The following is an 18,409-nucleotide window of genomic DNA, read 5'->3' as shown; positions in this document are numbered from 1 at the left end:
GCTACTAAATTTGTGCTGTTTGTTATGCAGCACTGGTAATGGTAACAGTCACACTGCAACCACAGGAACAACACCAAGCACTGTACCTGCTCTGTGCCAGGCACAATGGCAAGCACCTCACATACTGACTTGACTACATCCTGACCACAGCTCAGCGAGGAAGTCATGATTTTCCATCTCACAGTGAAGAAACTGATGATCAGAGGGGCTAATTCACTCAGGTTCCACAGGGACTAAGTGGCAGGGCCAGGACTGACACCTGGGTCTGGCCTGACCGCAAAGCCCACCCCTAAGCCACAGCTGAGTCCTCCCGTGTAGTGGGCGATAGCCGACTGTCAACGCACAACTTTCCCTGATGCCCAATGTGTTTGGTTCCTCTAGTTCCTCTCTTTTCCTATTTGCCACTTACAATCCCCTTCTTTCAAGAGCTGGAATGAAACCTCCTCATATTTCTGACTTGGTCAACTTTCAAGCTGGCCTGGTACCACCAGGGAGGTTTTCAGACTGTGAGGCCATTTTGCTCATCCCTAAGGCTGAACCAACCACGAGGCTTTACCTCACAAGCCCTGCTTTGCCTCACAGGCCAAACCCATCAGATCTAGTTTTCTCCTGAGCTGTGGGGAGAAAATAACAAATAATTCACAGAGCAACTCATTCATACATTCTAATCTCAAAAATATGCTGGGTGACCAATTTGTTCTTGGCCCCCAGAGCCATTAGCACACTTGTGACAAATTATCCAGAAGGTTCTCCACACACTGGTGATCTCAACCCACTCTTGTGGGCCGCCAGCCTCCAGACTGCTCCCACGTGAGGGTGTGTAGCTCAGGCTGCTGCCCTGGCAGGGCCTTCCATATCTGGAAGGGAAAATCCATGCCAGCATTGGTCCTGATACCTACAGATCCCCTGGAGCTGTAGATCCACCCAAGGACCCACATAAAAGCATGTGCCTTTGAATGTCTTCAGGAACAGCACTCAGAATGCACCTCTTTGTCTTGCACCTAAAGATCTACTTTGGCTGTTCACGTGTATTCTCCGAGCAGTAGCACCTGCAAGCTTAGTTCATCCAATCCCCACCAAGCCCAAACCTCAGGCACCTCTTGCTGCCAAGAGGCCACCTTCAAAGGCAGACATGAAAGAAGGTAGGCACTAAGTCTTCCACTTAAAGCTGTCACTACCACAGAATGTGAAGGGAGCTGGCTCCTCGTTCTGCAGTGAAATCCCTCGTAGAGCCCCTGTCTCATCCTGTCTTGTGACTGCAATGCTCCAGAAAGGGCTCTGACTAACCAGCCAGCACCTCTGGGCTTGGAATTGCCCCACAGCTCATCTGTGGGGAGCTGGGAGGGTTCTCCTTCCAATTCAAGTTGGCACTGAGCTCCTACCACGTGCTGGGCATTGGAAATATTAAGACGCATAAGCCAATTCCTGACCTCACTTGCAGATGAAGACATTCGTTCTCAGTCTTGACTTCCAGGTATACCATCAGGTGTCAATCGGCTGTGACAAGTCACTTACTATCAATAACAGGACGTACCAAAGATTTGAAATAAGAGTGGATGCGTGATTATGTGCACAATATTGTTGCTTAGTGAGGGGGTTACGATCTTCCCATCTCACAGTGAGGAAACTCGTTCTGACACAGGAAAAGGGGCTGGAGAGAGGCAGTCTGAGCTCTGCGGGAAGCACATGGTGAATGGCACACTTGCGAGGATCATCTGTCTCGCACCTTGAGGGAGAAGGCTGAGAACTGCTGTGAGCCCAGCGAGGGCAGGGTGTGGGCTACGCACAGAACCACAATCCATACAACCAGCAAAGGGGCTTCCTCTGCTCTTCCCCACACAGAAGGGACTAGCCAGCGGTAGGCTGCCTGTCAAGAAGCCAACAAAGCAGAAGGGACGGTTGTCTTTTGACTCTGGCAAGATTTTGTTCATTTGTTGTTTGTTTAGGAAAAGAACGGTGCACCGGTTCTAGCTGTGGCAATGTCTGGCACTGTGAGCGTCCCCTCTGTAGCCGATATCTCACAGGGGACCCATGATGAATCACATGGTGCGCCGTGCTAAGTTAATCTCTTCAATAACGTTAATAGAAACGTTATTTATTTCTACAGTGCTGTAAACTTACAGAACATGTCACATTCACCGGCTGTGGTAGGTTCAACTTTAAGACCCTTCGGAGTGGGTCTTACCGCCATCTCCATGTGAAGAAATAACCTCAGAGAGGTCCTGTTCCTAGTTCACAGCAGGTGAGTGACAGAGCTAGGATTTAAATCCAGATCTTCTGTTTCCAAACTGTATTTCTTACATTAAACCCACGTGTGTTACACCCCGTCTCATGAAGGTGAGGGACAAAGATGTGGCTGCATCTTCAATGGTGTCGTCTAAAGGGAATGGAGGCTGGTTTCATGTTGCTGGATAAATGTCTCACTGGCTCACGGAAGCCTGTTTCTCGGTAGTGGTGATACACCTCTCTGCTTAGTCTGTCTTCTTGGCCACCCTCCTGCAGAATTTCCTCTGCTTTAAATACACACATACCTCCCACCACACACATACCCAGGACTATTCCAGAACTGGCAGGGGGGGATGCTTCCACTTAGAGCTTTGGTAAGCAACCCAAACCAGTGACTGCCTGAGAGCCCACAGGTCTTATTCCTGCTATTGGAAGACCAGAGCATCTACCAGGAGCCATGGTCGCCATTGAGTTGGCATTTGGGCTCTTACGCATGTAGACTTAAGTCACTTACTGTGACTTAAATCACAGGAAATCTTGCAGAGAAGAGGGAGTAAAAAATTCTCCCCCAGGTTTGCCCCTCTCTCCCAACACACACACGCACCCACACACACACACGCACCCACACACACACACACAGACACACACACACACACCCCTGTCCTACACACATAGATTAGGCATTGGCTCTGTGACTAAGGTGCTCCACCCAGGGGAGAACGTGGTGCCCAAACTGTGACATGGGCACTGCTCATCAAGTGCCATTTAAAGCCATGGACTTTTCACCCCTCATTCAAAGTGTTTCTCAAAGTGCTTATTGAACTTCAAACTGAATGGCCACTTAAAGGGCGATTGCAGCCCTCCCACAGTCAAAAAAATGAAACTTTTAGTTTTGTTAATTCTGAGTCTTGGCTCAGGGTTTGAAGGCTGCATGGACTTCTGCCCCGTACGTGCATACATTTGGAGAGCTGCTCAGTTAGCCTTCCAGGAAAAACACGCTCGCGTCCTGCTATATTCCTTCAGCTTTGGTCTTGTCAACACAGGGATCATTGAGAGCCTAACTCTAAAGCTTTGGACCCCTTTGTTCTCTGAACATGAAGGGCAATATGCAGAGTAATCATATAACAAAGAATGAAACTATGGTTGTCGGTGGGGACACCTGCCATTTCTAAAGCACTTCATCCTTCTGGAGGGCTTGCATGATATCATTTGACCCACACAGCACATCTCAGAGGTGAAATTGAGCCAGACTTTTTAATCACCATTATGTGGATGAAGAAGCAGAAATTTGTAAATGTATAAAGAGATACAGGGTGAAAGTATGTGTGTGTTGGGGGTGTACATATGCACACGCACACGCTCAGAAAGGAGGAATCATCTCATCATTTAAAACTACCTAAGATGACATCTGATGATAGGGGCTTTTGTATCATTTTAACTTTCTGTTTATTATTCCATATCAGGGTTACCTGGAGTCATGCTGACTCTGGGCTCAGACCAAACAGAGTGGGAAATCCCACAGGCAGGAGCCAGCCTGCAGCTGAAGTTCACCTGCTCTGGACAAACAAGAGAGGGGAGAATATGTCCCCTGTGCTGTGGGCTGCCTGGCTCTCCTATCTAGAGCCTCTGACAGTTTGAGTGGCTGGTGCAGAACTGTCAGCTGCACCGACAAAATTCATAGAACTGATGATCAGAATTTTAGAGCTATGCATAACCTTAAAGAACCCAAGTAAGCTGCCTTTTAATTGCAGGCAGTGTTCCAGAATTGGGTTTCTTCCCCTGTGTGTTAGTACCCTTGGTAGCATCAGTTACCCCTATTCTAGAAAACAATGGCTGGTCCAGAGTCATCCAAGGGCTATTGTTGCGGTGCTCACTCTTAGCCCCCTCCCCTCCGCCCTATTTCTGCAACACCAGCCACTGGTCTAATAATCAACTCTATTACCTCACAGTAGTACAGAGCCTTCCTTCCCTGCGTGCTAGAAACCAGCCCAGAGGCCAACCTGGAGAGCCCGTCACCCACTTTATGTTACACAAGTTCTTGTAAACTTTGCATCTGACTTTTCCTTCTCCCTGGAGGATCTTGGGGTTGGATAAAAAAGCTGGTGAAGCAAGTTAGTATCCTGTGCTTATTTTCCAACTTCATCTGAAATTGTTATAAAATACATTGAAAAAATTATCTTTAAACAAAAACACTAGCAGAAACTGAAGGAGCCTCTGTTAGTTCCTACGAGGTAATATATCCTTTGGACAGATGTGTGTCTGTGCGCATCGTCCCCCCTCCATTAAGCACCCCCTGGGGAATGCCCAGGTACAGCCTCTGGAAAGGATTGGAACGCTTTTCGGCACCGACAGCCCTCAGAAAACCCCATGGCTTTTATGACAGTCCCCTTGCATTCCCATGGCTGCTGTGTCAGGCACTATGTAAAAGTTAGCCTCCAACATGGGGTCCCTGGCCTTGTAAAATGTACACCCTGAGCTTCAAGAGTTTCCCGGAATGCAAGCAGGAGACACTGAGCTGTTCTGAGCTCTTTGGGTTTGGGGCGGGGGACCTGAGGGGCGCGCTGTGAGCGGCTGTGGTTCGAGCTCAGCCTCCAGGTCTGGGAGCCATTGTGACTGGGGTCTGCTCTGGATCTGGCGGGCAGATGAGTGCGTCCGGCCTCTGGGTCCCTTGCTGAGGTGCAAAGAGGAAAACCCTCGCTCCTGTTTCCCGTCACAGTCAGGGGATTTCTGTTCAGACCGAGGAAATCCCGTGATCTTCCAAAAGGAGCACGCATCACGGGGGCTGGGGGATGAAGCCAGGCCGAGTGGGGCGAGGCCTGGCTGATGACCTCCCTTCTGCCCCCCTCTTCTCCCGAGGAGCAGGCCATACAGCAGCCCCCCCCCCCCACTTTCTCTCCCCTCTCATCTTTTCCTCTTATCGTCTGCATTTGCATCTCACTCACATGTCGAGCTAGCTAATGGTAAGACTGACTGCATAATTTCCCAGCTGACTTCAGATGGAGGGAAGTAACGCCCTTGTGAGGTACATTTGCCCAGGCAACCAGGAGTAAGATGGATTCTGCAGTGTGTGTTTAGCCAGCTGTATGACAAATAGCCGAGCCTCTCTAGAGAGCATCAGGACCCCTCTGTACTTCTCTTCCTCTCCTTTTCCTTCAACAGGGCCAGACAGTCCCCCGCGGGCTGCAGAGGGCAAGGTGGGCATTCTTCAGAGTTAACTCCTTCTTCCCTGGGTCATTCCTTCACCAACCTCCCAACCGCCTTGACAGAGGGTCTCCCCACACTGCTTCTCCCACCACCCAGCCTCCCTGCAGACCGCCCTTCACTGGACCTCAGCGCCAAAGTCCTCCCGTCCAGTATCTCTAAGTGTCATGGGCTGGCTTCCCCAGGGGAAGAGACTCTGGGACAGAGATTTACACGCTAGCGGTTTACTGGGGAGCGCGCTCGGGAACGACAGTGTCAGGAGGGAGAGAAGAAGGCTCGCGCACGAGGATGAGCAGTGGCCGCCAGCACAGACGCCTCAGCCCATCCCAGAGGGAGCTCTGAGGCTGAGCCGGCCCTCAAAGGGCCAAGACTGTGCACCTCTGCTTCGTCCACTCGTTGGATGCAGCTGTTCCTGGGATGGGGATATAACCTTGGGCAAAGTAGCTCCTTTTGGGTGAGGGCAATTCCTGGGGAGGGACTCAGCTGGCCCCCATCAGCAGGCAACACTCCTGGCAGCCAGGAGAACGAGGGTCTTTGTTCTGAAGGGAAGGCTGGCTGCGTTGCCTGCTAGGATGTAGAGAAACAGGAGGATGAGCTGGGCCTCCAGTTCCCACTGCTCCAGGTCAGCCCCTTGGAGTGGACCTGACCTGTCGGGAGGCAGGGCCAGAGGAGAGAAGGAGGGTTTCCAGGGAGCCCCACCCGTGGCTGGAAAAGAACAAGCACTGGCTGGGAGCTGCTGGGCAGGCCTGGCCCGCAGAAGATGAACTGGCTGCCGTCTTGGGGATGGAGTCCAAATGACCTGCCTTAAGCCCAGGTGGGTCCAACACAGCCAAGTAATTTGTCTGAGAAAAGCCCCTAACTGGGAGCTAGTTCTAGGATAGTCTAAAGCTATACCACCCCGCTGGATTCCCAAAGGTTATTGCAACAGGTAACCAACACCCTGCTTTGAGCATCCTGGTGTATGTCATTTGCAAAGCATGGCAGACTCATGGGATCCCAGGAGGAGAATATCTGAGAAGTATTCTGACCAAAGCTAAGAGCGATGTCTGCCTGTCTTTTTACATTTCTTATATGTATTTATCTTCTCTCTCCAAATAACCTGAGTTCTCCAAGTCACTTAATCAGGTCCAGTTTGGTTCTCTGCTATCTGTTCACTCCCTTGACATCATTGCCACGTCTTTGTTTTTCCATCTCGTTTGGGAGGAGGGACAGAGGGTGGCGGCTGGGGAGAGGCTGTGGGGGAATGGAATGAGAGAGAAGTCCTGCTCTCTGCCGCCGCCCACCCTTCTCCAGGCTGAGTGGGGGAGTGGCTGGCGGAGGCGGGTGAAGGTTCCAGGCTTGCATGGCCCAGCCGGTATAACGGCCAGCACCCTGTTACCCCTCTCCCCTACACTCCTATGCAGAATTGGATACAACACCAGCTTGTCACTATTCCCCAACCAACCTCAGACTGTGGGCTGATGCAACCGCAGCCTGTGACACAGTTAGCCAGACTCTGGCAGCAGTGTTTCAAGTGTGACAAGGGTGAAATACTGCCCCAATGGTCTAGAAGGGCCTGTGCCACCAACCAAGAACCATTAGGACAACAGGAAGGCGCCCAAAGGCCGGCCGTAGGGTAAACAGGAAAGATCTCTGTCTCCCTCTCCCCTTCATGAAAGAGAGGGAGATTTTAACCCTCCAGCGCTCGGCTAATTTCCTCAGCAACACTGATCAGGGCCATTGCAGGGTCCCCACCCCCATCAGACCCAGGATGGGCAGGAGCAGCTCTGGGCCAGAAGGCTGCCTGCCCGGCCAGGTGAGGGGCGGTGCCTGGACCTGTCACCAGGTGGTTTCTTATGTGCTGGGGAAGCAGCATGTGGAGCTGGGAGTGATGTAGGAATCTTACGAGGGATTTTTGATTTTTCAAGCCTACTGGTTTTTCTTCATTTTTCATTCCAGCCGCATCAATCAAACATCTAAATACTCACATGACACGTGTTGATTGAAAACCCATTAACCGCAACACTCTCTGGAAAACCCTTGCTCTCTTCTCACACGGCTTCTTCTACCCATAATGTCCTCCTCCCTCTTCTCCGAAGAGATATCCCTTCAACACCCACCTCTCTCTCAAAGCCTTCGCCGCTCACTTCTGCTCATTGGCTGTGATCTTCCCTTCATCTCTCCTTCCCCCCGCACCACATTCCCAGCCCTCTCCACCCCACCTCAAGATCCCTCAGATCTATTCCCTTCTCTCCAGCCTAGTTGAGGCTCTCACCATCCCTTGCTCTTTCCTGCTCTTCCTGCCTTTTGTCTTTTCCCCTTCAATCTATTCTCCTCGCTGCAGTGTTCATTCCAAATGACAAATATGATCATGTCATGGAATGGTCTAAACACTTCTATAATATCTAACATTTATTGAATGCTTGTTGCATGCCAGGCTCTGTTCTAAGTGCTCTACATGTAAAACTCGTCTACATATCACGATAAACTATGAAGCAGGCATTATTTCTCCCATTTCACAGGTGAGGAAAATAAGGCTCAGAGAGGTTAAGTAATCTGCCCAAGGTCACACAGCTATTAAGTGGTAGAGCAAGCATTTGAACCTAGGTAAACAGACTTCAAACACTACCCTCTCGAGCAATGTACTGAATTATATGGCTCCTCAATGACTCTCATCAGCTCTCAGAATAAAGTCCAAACTCCTCAGCAGTCAAGGTCCCTCATTTTAGACTCATCCCTTGTCATTTGCCGACCTGTACCCTTTACTCCACCCCTGAGTGATGTGCTGGTAAATGTTTAACAATGGGCTCTCTGGAAAAGAAAGCCCTGATATGTAGCATTTGCAGATCTCCATGGTGTAAGTGCCCCAACCATGGCCGATTTCAAGCTGTGACTATGACATCGCTGAATGAGGAGTTGGGAAGAGATGCACGCAGTCAGCTGGCAGGAGCAGGCTCCGGGCTCAGGCACACCACAGGCTCCACCCACTTCTATCACCCACCATGACTCTGCCCAGCAAGGGCAGTGTACCTTGGACCACAAACCACCCATCCACCTGATCACTGACTCATGGCTCACGTGTGGATCCGGAAAGTGCCAGTGAAAGTCCACGTTCATTTCCTCTTGTTCACCACCCACCTCTGGCAGTCTGAGGGCAGGGCTGAGAACACCAACTAGGCCACGAAGGCTGATGCCCATCCTTCAGACAGACACCTGTCCCCTGCTTGCCACAGCAGGTGTGACCTACCACAGCCCCTGCCCTCCACCCAGAACACCCCATCCACAGCAGTTACGCCTTACCCCTGAGAGGTAATGCATCACTACTGCCCTATCTGTGCTCTGTCCAGAGACATCCTGGGCTCTTACCTGAGGACATCCTCCTTAGCCTCTCACCTTCTCAGCCCACCCACACTTCCAGGGCCCCATCTCTTCTCCTTATTTCATGTGATAATGGTCCCCAAATAAGGATGTCGCTGGCCCTTTACTCAGGTGTGTCACAGGCACCTCCCACTCAGCAGCTCTCACTGATCTTCTGGATCCAACAGACCCAGTCCTTACTCTGTAATCTCATCCTCTGTGACTCAAACCCTAGGTCCCATCTACCAGTCCTCTGGGGCAAGTGTCCTCCCAGTTGTGGCACATGTATAGATCTCCCATCCAAGCAGGAACTCACGCATAAGCCAAGCAGCTCCCAGGATGGCTGTCCCTGCTCGGAGGCTGGAGAATCTTGCAGTCAGGCATGAGCTAGAACAGACGTCCTGGGGGATATTCCTAGGGAAAGGGGTTTTAGGTGTTTCCTCCCAGCTCATAATTAAAGACCAGGTAGTTTACCCAAGGTGAATAATTGCTTTCCCTTCATTTGTCCCTGGTGCAAAGTGCAATATCCCACGGGACACTGGGTGTGGCTCAGGAGTGACATTTTCTTGTTAACTAAATATTTAATATGGTATCACTACATAAATCATAGACACCATATAAGAATGCCAGTTTCCACATGTTTATGACTGAAGGTTAATACTTCCCACTGGGACCACAGCAAACTCCCCCATTCTTGTGATTCTGAATCTTGTGGTACCTGGGGCCATCTCTGTGATCAACCAGTGAGCATCTTTCAATGTGCCAGTTCAGAGCTGTATGGGGCAGCAGGTCAAACACAAAGAAAGTTTACTCAGGGGAGGTTCTAGCTTCACAGCTGGCCCATCAAACTGCAGTGGTGACCCCTCCAGACCAATCCAGAACCACTTGAGTCAGTGAACTGAAAGCACTTCAGAGAAGTGAAGATTTGGAACAAATGTATGAGGTAGCACTAAGTGTGTGTGTTGTGTGTGTATATGTGTGTGTGTGTGTATAGAAGGGTGACTGTCCTGGGCAGTTTCAGAGATGGTGCTGATAATGACCAGGCTGCCAGATGCCTTTCCTACCAGACTCAGAGGTGAGAGTGCCCAGGAGGTGGGCAGTCAGAACTCTCCAAAGATTCATCTGCCCAGACAAATTTTCTTTCTGACTATAGGAATGCTGGTCACTCCTGCTGCCTGGGCCACCAAGCTCTGTCCAAAGAAAGTCCTGGCTTCAGGGCGTAACCAGCCTGAGGCTGAGCACACCTGCCTGCCCACACTTCACTCCTGACACCTGTTTCCTCCTTAGAGCCCTCTTCAAGTTGTTTCGAGGACCACAGGGTCTCCTCCATTTTGAGGGTATCAGCTGTAATCTTGCTGTGATAAACGGATTGTGCTGGATCTTTCTAAGTCTATCTGTTGGAGGTTTCCAGGGAGTTTTTCTAGTGCTTATCTGATTAACTGGGGCCAATTCACTAAGCTCCCAAGTAATGGAATCTGCTTTGAGCTTCAAGACATTGAAACAAAGACACGTAGACAAAGATGGCTGAGATAAAAATTCCTAGTACAACAAAGGCTATGTTGTAGAGACAGAGAAAGACCTTAGGACAGAATTTATAGCCACAGGGGCGAGTGAGGGGCAGGTACCTCAATCCTAAATGGCACACGCGTGACAGAGTGAGAGGCCTCCTTTCCTATCTAACAGCTGGCACATCGTTGTTTTCAGAGCACTCAACTGATTTTGAATCTGGTACAAGACTACCAAGAGCTATCAAGAACTAAGGAAGATCCACACGGTGCCTACCCACACAGGGTGGAAACTGGGCAGAAGGAAAATGAGGTTGGGAGAAAGAATTTTTGTTGTATAAGAGTTTATACTTTTTGAGGTTTGAACCATGTAAATGTATTACTCCTTTATAAAATTAACTGAACAAAAATTCATATAAAGTTTGATTTACTCTGCTATTTTGAAAAAATAAATATAACATCCAATACAACATTTCAAGTAGGCAGCGCTTCTGAAATTAGAGGTTACAAAAGTACATATTTCTAGGTGTGGAAAACGCCATTCATCAGGGAGCTCCGAGCCCCTTCATTTGTGCTCTGCCTTAGTCTAGAGACAGGGACGTCATGGGGCTGGCACCCTTCAGGACTGGCTGAGGTCACACTCAGTGACAATCAACATGCCAGGCGGCTACCTGCAAGGCTGTAGCATCAGAGCCAAAGCCGGGGCGGTGACGAGTGACCCTATCGGCAGAGAGGAGGGTCTCTGGAGAAGCCAAGTGCCGCAGAGGGGGCCCCTGCCCAAAAGGTGAGAGAGGCAGGAGGGATGGGAACAGCCACCAAAAAGCAGATGTGCAGACAGAAGGAAACTAAGAGAGGAACCCATGCCAAAGCATGACGTAAGTGAAGAAAGAAAATTTCACCCTGGTGGGTTTCAGCTGAAAAGCGTGGTGTAGAAACATACACAGCCCATAGGAGCGAATCAGCAAATCAGAGAGGCCCTGGCCACACAGACTGAGTCGGAAGACATCTAGGGGAGAAGCCAGGAAAAACCCCATCGCCAGGGGAAAGAGGGGGATGTGCCGAAGCTTGGAACGTGGAGAAGTTAAAATAGAGCTGAAGTGTGATCTGGGCAGCCAGAGGGAGGACGCATAAACAAAGTAAGGGGGGGCTGTGTAGAGGAGAAAAGTTTACTCTAAAAAGTCAGCAGCAATGAGAGATTTGATTTCAGCTACAGCCATCCCAGAACCCCTATGGGGAGGTAGAGATAGGGCAGCTCAGAGGAAGGAAGGCCAGAAGGGCTCTCTGGGGCCTCTCCTTTCATGGGGATAAGGTATCTGGCAGCCTCCAGAACGGGGCCCTGCATGGGAGACAAGCAGGTTTCCCTTGAGCCATAAAATCCCTCCTCTGGGCTCCTGGGGGCCCAGCTGTGCAGTAGGTTGCCCAAGGGTACCGAGCAGTTACAGATGAAAACAATCCCTTTTAGCCCAAAGGCCATCCTCTCTCTCCCTCTTCAAGGACAAAGGGCTGCAAGACCTGAGATCTGAGTGTCACCACACTGGTCCCCAGGGGCCTTTAAGCACTGGCTCAGAAAGGCCCTGGAGTGTCCGGGGCTCTGTGGGGTAAGGTCAGTGCACACACTTCCAAGACAAGCAAAGAAAGCCGGCTCTGTAATTTCCTAACACCGAGGGAGGAAACAGAACGAGCGCAGACCAGATACCTTCCCGAAAAGCACAGCTGGCAAGCACACCCACACTGTGAGGTTGCAACTCCCTGAACTAATTAAAAGGCAGAGCAATGAGAATGTCTGGATTGCTGCATAAGCATCTCTTGGGGAAAATACGTTTATGGTATTGCATACCCAGGCTCCCCCTTCACATCCAAGAACCAAGTCAGACACAGGTGATTACAGTTTAGAGCTAGAAATGTATGTAGGGATGTGTGAGTGTGAGTGAGTGAATGAACAAGAGAGAGAGAGTGTGTGTGTGTGATGGGTGGATAAGAGCTCAGGCAGAGAGAATTCCTCTGAGTGATGGGAGATAGCCAAGGCAGGCTACCATCTTCCTTCTGATGTCCCTTAAGGACAGAACAACAGGCAAAGGGCTCAAGTGGTACCACAAAGGAACTGGTGTGGCCATTAGGGGAGAAATAACCTCCAACCTATAAGGGGGCATTTTAGCATTTCAGTCTCTAGGAGGTGTTTTTCTCTCTTTCTTTCTAAGTTTAAACACTTATTGTTTGAGTCTAACGCTGCTTGGAGCCAGAATGGGCCAAATCAATATTAAGAGTTTTTTCTGCTTTGTGAATCTATGAAAAGGAAAATTATTTCTTATTCTTTCCTGATAACATTCTTATCAGGTTTGGAAAATTCCCCTGGTGCTGAAAGCCTGAAGCACATTCATATCTGTAGATTGGGGGTCCCAGAGGGAGCCCAGTTGGCAGGGTCCCTTCAGGAGCTCTGTCCACCTGAAAGGCCACCAGGAGAGTTATTTGATGAGTGTGCTGGGAACGTAGCTGAGCTGCAGGATGCCAGATTAAACTCTGACATCAAAAAAGAGAACAGAGGCAGCGTGCCCCTCATCTCTTCCCTGGGGAGGGCCCTGGTGGAGATTGAACTTTATCCTGGGACAGTGATGGATCGCACTGTCCAGGCTTATGAGAAAGAAAAAAGACTTTTGAGCAAGACACTGGGAGGTGTCTTAACTGACCCTTAGCCCAGACTCCACTCGGAATCAATCCCAAGTCTTTGGCAAAGAAGATTCTAAGTTGGAATAGCAAGAGAGCCCTTTGAGGCATCTAACAGAAGGGCTATGACTTTGGTGGGGGAGAGCCTGCCCCATCCCAGGTGGGTACCAGAAAGGAGGTGCAGTACCAGTACCAGCACCAGCAGAGGTGGTGATGGTTGATGCAGGTCGCCTACAGAGTAGAGTGTGGTTCTGATCCCAGCCTCGGGAAAACTTGAATGGTCAATAAAAACTGTATGAGGCCCCTGGGACTCTGTCAGGTGAAAGCTGGGCTGTGCCTTCAGTGGGCTTGGCGTTTCAGTGACTCCACCAGGAGGGAGCTCAGAGTCTAAGACATATTCGTTGCCACTATGTTGCCCCTTTCTGACTGTGTCCCTCAGGCAGGCATCAGGTGGGGAGGTATTTTATACATAGGTTGGCATGTAAACTGGCATCATCCCTGGGAACACGTCAGAAGGTATGAATTAATTACCTGTCTTCAGAGAAAAAGAAACTAGTGATTCAAAGGTTATCAAAAAGTTATCCAAACTCCCTTTTGTGGGAAGACTACCCATAAGCAGGGAATTATTGGGGAGGGAGGAAGGACATGGAGCTGTGTGTGCAAACCCCACCACACCCTCATTTTTCTAGAGAATTAACAAATTGTCTTAGGACAGCAGACAGCAGCAGATGAGCACCAGCTGGGTGCCCCCCCCCCAATTTGGTTCTTCTTTGCCAATGGCTGTCATCTCTGGTCCCTTTCACCCAGCCCAGGCTCTCAGCAGAAGCTCTGAGGAACTTCTGAGGCTGTGCAGAGAACAGCTGAAGACCACTGCTCTATGCCTTTAGCACTGGAATGAGAAATCAGTTGTCTTTATTCCCAAGTCCTGTCCTCAACCAGTACTAATAACACTAGGTAATGTTTATTAAGTACTTAATATACCCATGTTCTGTATTCTCATTTTATCCTTACAACTCTGTAAGGCTAGTTCTATTATTATATCCACTTTATAGATGAGGAAACTGAGTTAGTCGCAGAAAGAGGAAATGATTTGTCTGAGGTTACACAGGCAATCTAGTTCCAGAGCCCTTCCCCACAGCCACTCTGCCATGACTATATTTTTGAACTTCAGATATGGGATGAAGGCAAAATGGTAAGAAACATGAAACTTCTTAGACCAACTTGGCTCATGAAGTCATCGGGGACCTGGAAAAGCTATTTGCTTTAATGACTCAGACTTGGGTATTCTGTTTCCTATTAAGATTCTGCCTCTTGGTATCCTGCAAAAACTAGGGCAGATTATATAACTTTTCCATATACCCATTTCCTTTCCCAGTGGAACAACTAAGTGGACCACGCATCATGGGTGGATTTGGAATAGGTAAAATACGCTGAAGCTGCTAAAGAAGAGAAGTCAGGAATTAGAATGTCTGTTCAGTTTTGTAAATTGTGTGGTGTTCTGGCCTAGATGAGAGAATCACAGACTTTTAGAACTTTTAGAGCTTGCAGATCATAGAATCCATGTTCTGCAGGACCTTCGATATTATTGGGGTGAATGCCTCACCCAACACAAGTATCCTTCTAACCACACTCCTGAGACAGTGCTGGGGCCCTTCAGGGCCAGGAGGCTCTTTAGGTCACCAGGAAGCCATCCCTTGTCAGCAAGGCATCCTTCTTCTGCCACATGTACCCGGACATAGCACACCCTAGTGGTCTCCATCGCTGCTTCTTACATCGTACCATGTCGGCCTCCCTCCCACCAGAGTCTAACCCTGCCCCCTGGAGAGCCTAGAGTAAATCATATCCCACTGCCCCATGGCAGCCCTTGAAACGAAGGTGAGCTGTGATGTGCTCTCTTTTCCAGGCTAAACCGTTTCAGCTTCTTCAATTGTCATAACCTTATTTCCACTGCCCTCACCATATTTATTACTCTTCTCTGAATTCACTTGGTTTGCCAGTTGTTCCCCTAGCCTTCCATTGATTCTACAGATATTTACTGAGTGTCTTCCAGGAGGATAGGAGATGCTGAGAATGCATAGAAAAAGTATAGTCTCTGTCTTGAGGGGCTCACTGTCTTGGGATGGGAAAGTGGAGTACTCGCAAGCAACTGCAATATGGTGCGGGAAGTGCTATGACAGGGGCAAACCCCCAGGGGGCTCTGAAAGCCCAGAGGATGGGAAAGCTGACAAGTAGAGGGGTGTTTGTGTGTGTACTGGAGACTGCACTCCAGAGGGGAGAGAGAGAGGACCAGGTCTGGGAGCTACCTGTGGTTTGGAACTACTAGAGTCAAGGTTGTGGGTCAGTGGAGGATAGGAGATAGGCTTGAGGTCAACAGGGGCCAGATCATGAAGGACGTTGCATGAGACTATTCAGAGAGCAATAGGGAGCTACTGAAGGTTTGTAAGCAGGAGAGTGACACAATCAAATTTAGGTTTTTAAGAACAATCGCTCTACGTTGGAGAGAGTATTGGAAGCAGCTGTGAGGCTGGAGGCGGGTGATTCCATTGCCAGATCAGAACAGAGCACAGCAGGTCTCTAACCTTATTCTGGCAGCTGAGATTCTACGGATGCTGCCTGAAATTGTGAGCTATACTTGTGGCCACAGCTCACTCTTGTTTCACATTCAGGGGCAACTGAACCTTCTCTGTAGGAATAGCAATGTTAGCTTTTTCCCAGCATCTATCTCGGCAACCAATTGTTTTAAATTTAATTTCATCAGTTTCAGCCCCTCCTTTCAGGTTATTGAAATCTTTGGGCATCGTGATTCAACCCTTTCATTTTTACTTAAGGGGAAATACTGAAGGATTTGCCATAGGGCATGTGGGCTAATCAGTGGTGGAAGCAACGCTGAATCCAGGTGTCCTGACCCCTAAACCAGTCACCCTGTTATTCTGCCTCTCTAGGAATTTGATCTGTTTAGAGGAACTAGAATCAAGATTGACTAGCAGCAGCTTACTTGGAAGAGCAGGTCTTAGCTTACAGACCCCAAAGTCAGGAAGGGGGGACCCTATACCCCTTTCCAGTATTTCTTCTTGTTGACAAAAATAATCCCTGAGTTAGAATCTACAATCAGCAGGGATGGCATTACAGGTCTTCAGGCAGCTGAAGGTCACAGCTGTTCAAACCCAATCATCGAGGCACTTGACAATGTCAAAAAGCTTGAAAGAATTTCATAGGGTGAAAAAAAAAAAATCTTACAAGCTAATGAATGCTTAACAAAAGGTTCTCTATGGATCTAAACTAGTTCAGAACGTAAAAGCTGTTCAGAGAGACTGGACAGGTGATGGGAAATGGGACACCCCTGCAGAGGAGGGGGAGTGGGGCAGGGGGCCGGCAAACAGAAAGCTTCCCTGGATGGATGCCTAGAGAATCAGGCTCCTTCTCAGGACCTAATCCCCTGGGTCTCCGACCGACTTCTCACCATAGCCCCATGAAACCTGGAGACTGGTTTCCCCTGGGCCCTGCTCATTAAAGTCTCTGACCCTCAGTCCTGGGAATCGGCACAGACTGTGTGCAGGGCTCTGTGCCCAGGCTGACCAGCGTATCCTAGGTCAGTCCATCTGCCACCCAGCACCACACCTTCATTAGCTCTTTTCCTCTTTGTTTACTTTTCCTTGATGTTAATGCTTGAAATATTTTTTAAAACAGAGCAGACCTCTACTTCTAACCAGCTCATCCTGCACCTCCTCTGGCAGACTCATAGGACCTCCATCCTTTCCCAAGACTCAACCCTTTCCCCATAACCAATCACCTCATTCCTCACTTGAATCCCCACCTCAAGTTCCACTAGTGCAATGCTTTCCCAGTATCCTCTGTTCCGAAGTCAAATGCCATTATGGAAACATCAGACTTGTCAGATGAGCAAGTACTTTATTGATGCCTTCCCAATAAGCATATGCTTGTCTTTGAATAACTGTGGACTGGCCAAATTTCACCAAGGTAATTTAGAGCAATGAGGAGCAACTCCAAAATACACTCTTCAGGGAGAGACTGTAAATAAATCTTTATCTACTTTTCATATAACAGGCACCATAAGCATTGTTTTAAGAGGAGAAATAAATCAAGTAATCAAGTCATATGCATTTTGCTCTGAGCCCTGGTCCTTACTGTCCAAGCTGGAAAGGAAGCCCCACAGCCTGAACTGAGACCATGACCATCTCCCCAACTCTTTCCCTGTGGTCATCAAAGCCCTCCTCAGTGAAGCCGCGGCCTGAACTTATCCGGTTTGAGATCGGGTAGCAAGAGCTTCACTAAAGCCGTCATGTTTTTTAAAGAGCATTTTCTATAGCGTTCTATCTGGTTTCTCACACATCTTTGATGACACATGAAAAGCTTTGTTGAAGTGAAATGTATTTGTCTGTGTGCGGGTTACTCAAATTGCCTCTCTTCCTTGCCAGGAAATTCCGATATCTGGCAAGAGATGCCCACATAAAGTCCCACACAGCAGAAAAGAAAAGCCTCGCTGACACAGAGGACTTCCAGAGGATTAAACACAAGCCACAGTTTTTAATTTTTTTTAAAGGATAAGCTAAAATAAAAGCTTACTTCACTCACCCACTCAGCATGCCGCCTTTCAGAGAGGACACATCACTGACTGCTCTTGGCCATCAGAGACAGTGGCCACATTAGCAATTTAGTGTCTTAACTTTAAACATACCACCAACTGAACAACTGCTGCATCCAGGTGAGTCTGAGTTTAACATGCCTCAGCCCCGGCCTCCTCCAAAGCCAGCGCACTTACCTAATGACATGGTGCCGATGGGGCATCAGACATGGGGGACTCAGGAGGCATCTGCTTTCAACCACAGAGCTGGGGGTGCTGGCGTCTCCCCTCCTTGGGAGCGGGGTGCAGTCCTGACCTCCCAGCCTCCAGCAGCCCAGTGGCTGGGGAATCACAAGGTGATATGGTCAGGTCCAGACGGTTTTGCCGCGTGATTGCTTCATACCACAGGGTGCTTCCTGCCCCGAGCTAAAAGAATGAAGGAGGGGTTTTCTTAAGAAATGCAGCTTTTCGACAAAATTCCTTTTCTCTGTGTGTACAAGAAGGTGCATTGCCACATTATCTGTAAGAGGAAATAACTGGGGAAAAAATGCTTGCCGACTGGGGACTGAAATAAATGATGGTATTTCCATATAGTGCAATTAAAAAAAAAAAGAGGAGGATCTATCTTTGCTGCTAAGGTCTCTAATGTGTACTGCAGAGTGAAAAAAACCCATCAGATAGTACTTGCAGTAAGGTCCAAATTGCGTTTATTTTGTACATGCTTAGAAAAAATGTGTAGAGCAATTCACAAGAAACTTGGAATAGTGGAGACCTTGAGGAGTAGAACTGGGGCAGGAGGAGTGATCTTACTTTTTTGGCTCTTTTTTAGATTGTCTTTTTTACCTTGTGTATGCACATACTACTTTTAAAATAAAGGAATTTAAAAAAATTCCTTTCT

The 18,409-nt window shown here is 48.8% G+C and overlaps 1 protein-coding gene across 1 annotated transcript in view; it reads right to left on the bottom strand.

Moving 5' to 3' along the window:
- BCAR3 (BCAR3 adaptor protein, NSP family member) overlaps positions 1-17,893 on the bottom strand; it is a 201,940-nt gene extending 184,047 nt beyond the window's left edge. Inside the window, exon 1 of the mRNA XM_082384084.1 lies at positions 17,710-17,893. The gene's annotated coding sequence lies outside the window, so the exon portion shown is untranslated. The remainder of the gene's footprint in view (positions 1-17,709) is intronic.
- Positions 17,894-18,409: the final 516 nt, after the last annotated feature.

The sequence above is a fragment of the Balaenoptera borealis genome (genome assembly GCF_965194805.1).
Source record: "Balaenoptera borealis genome assembly, chromosome: 1".
NCBI lineage: Eukaryota > Metazoa > Chordata > Mammalia > Artiodactyla > Balaenopteridae > Balaenoptera > Balaenoptera borealis.
Note: the sequence above shows the minus strand (reverse complement) of the source record. Positions and strands in the feature narration are given on the sequence as shown.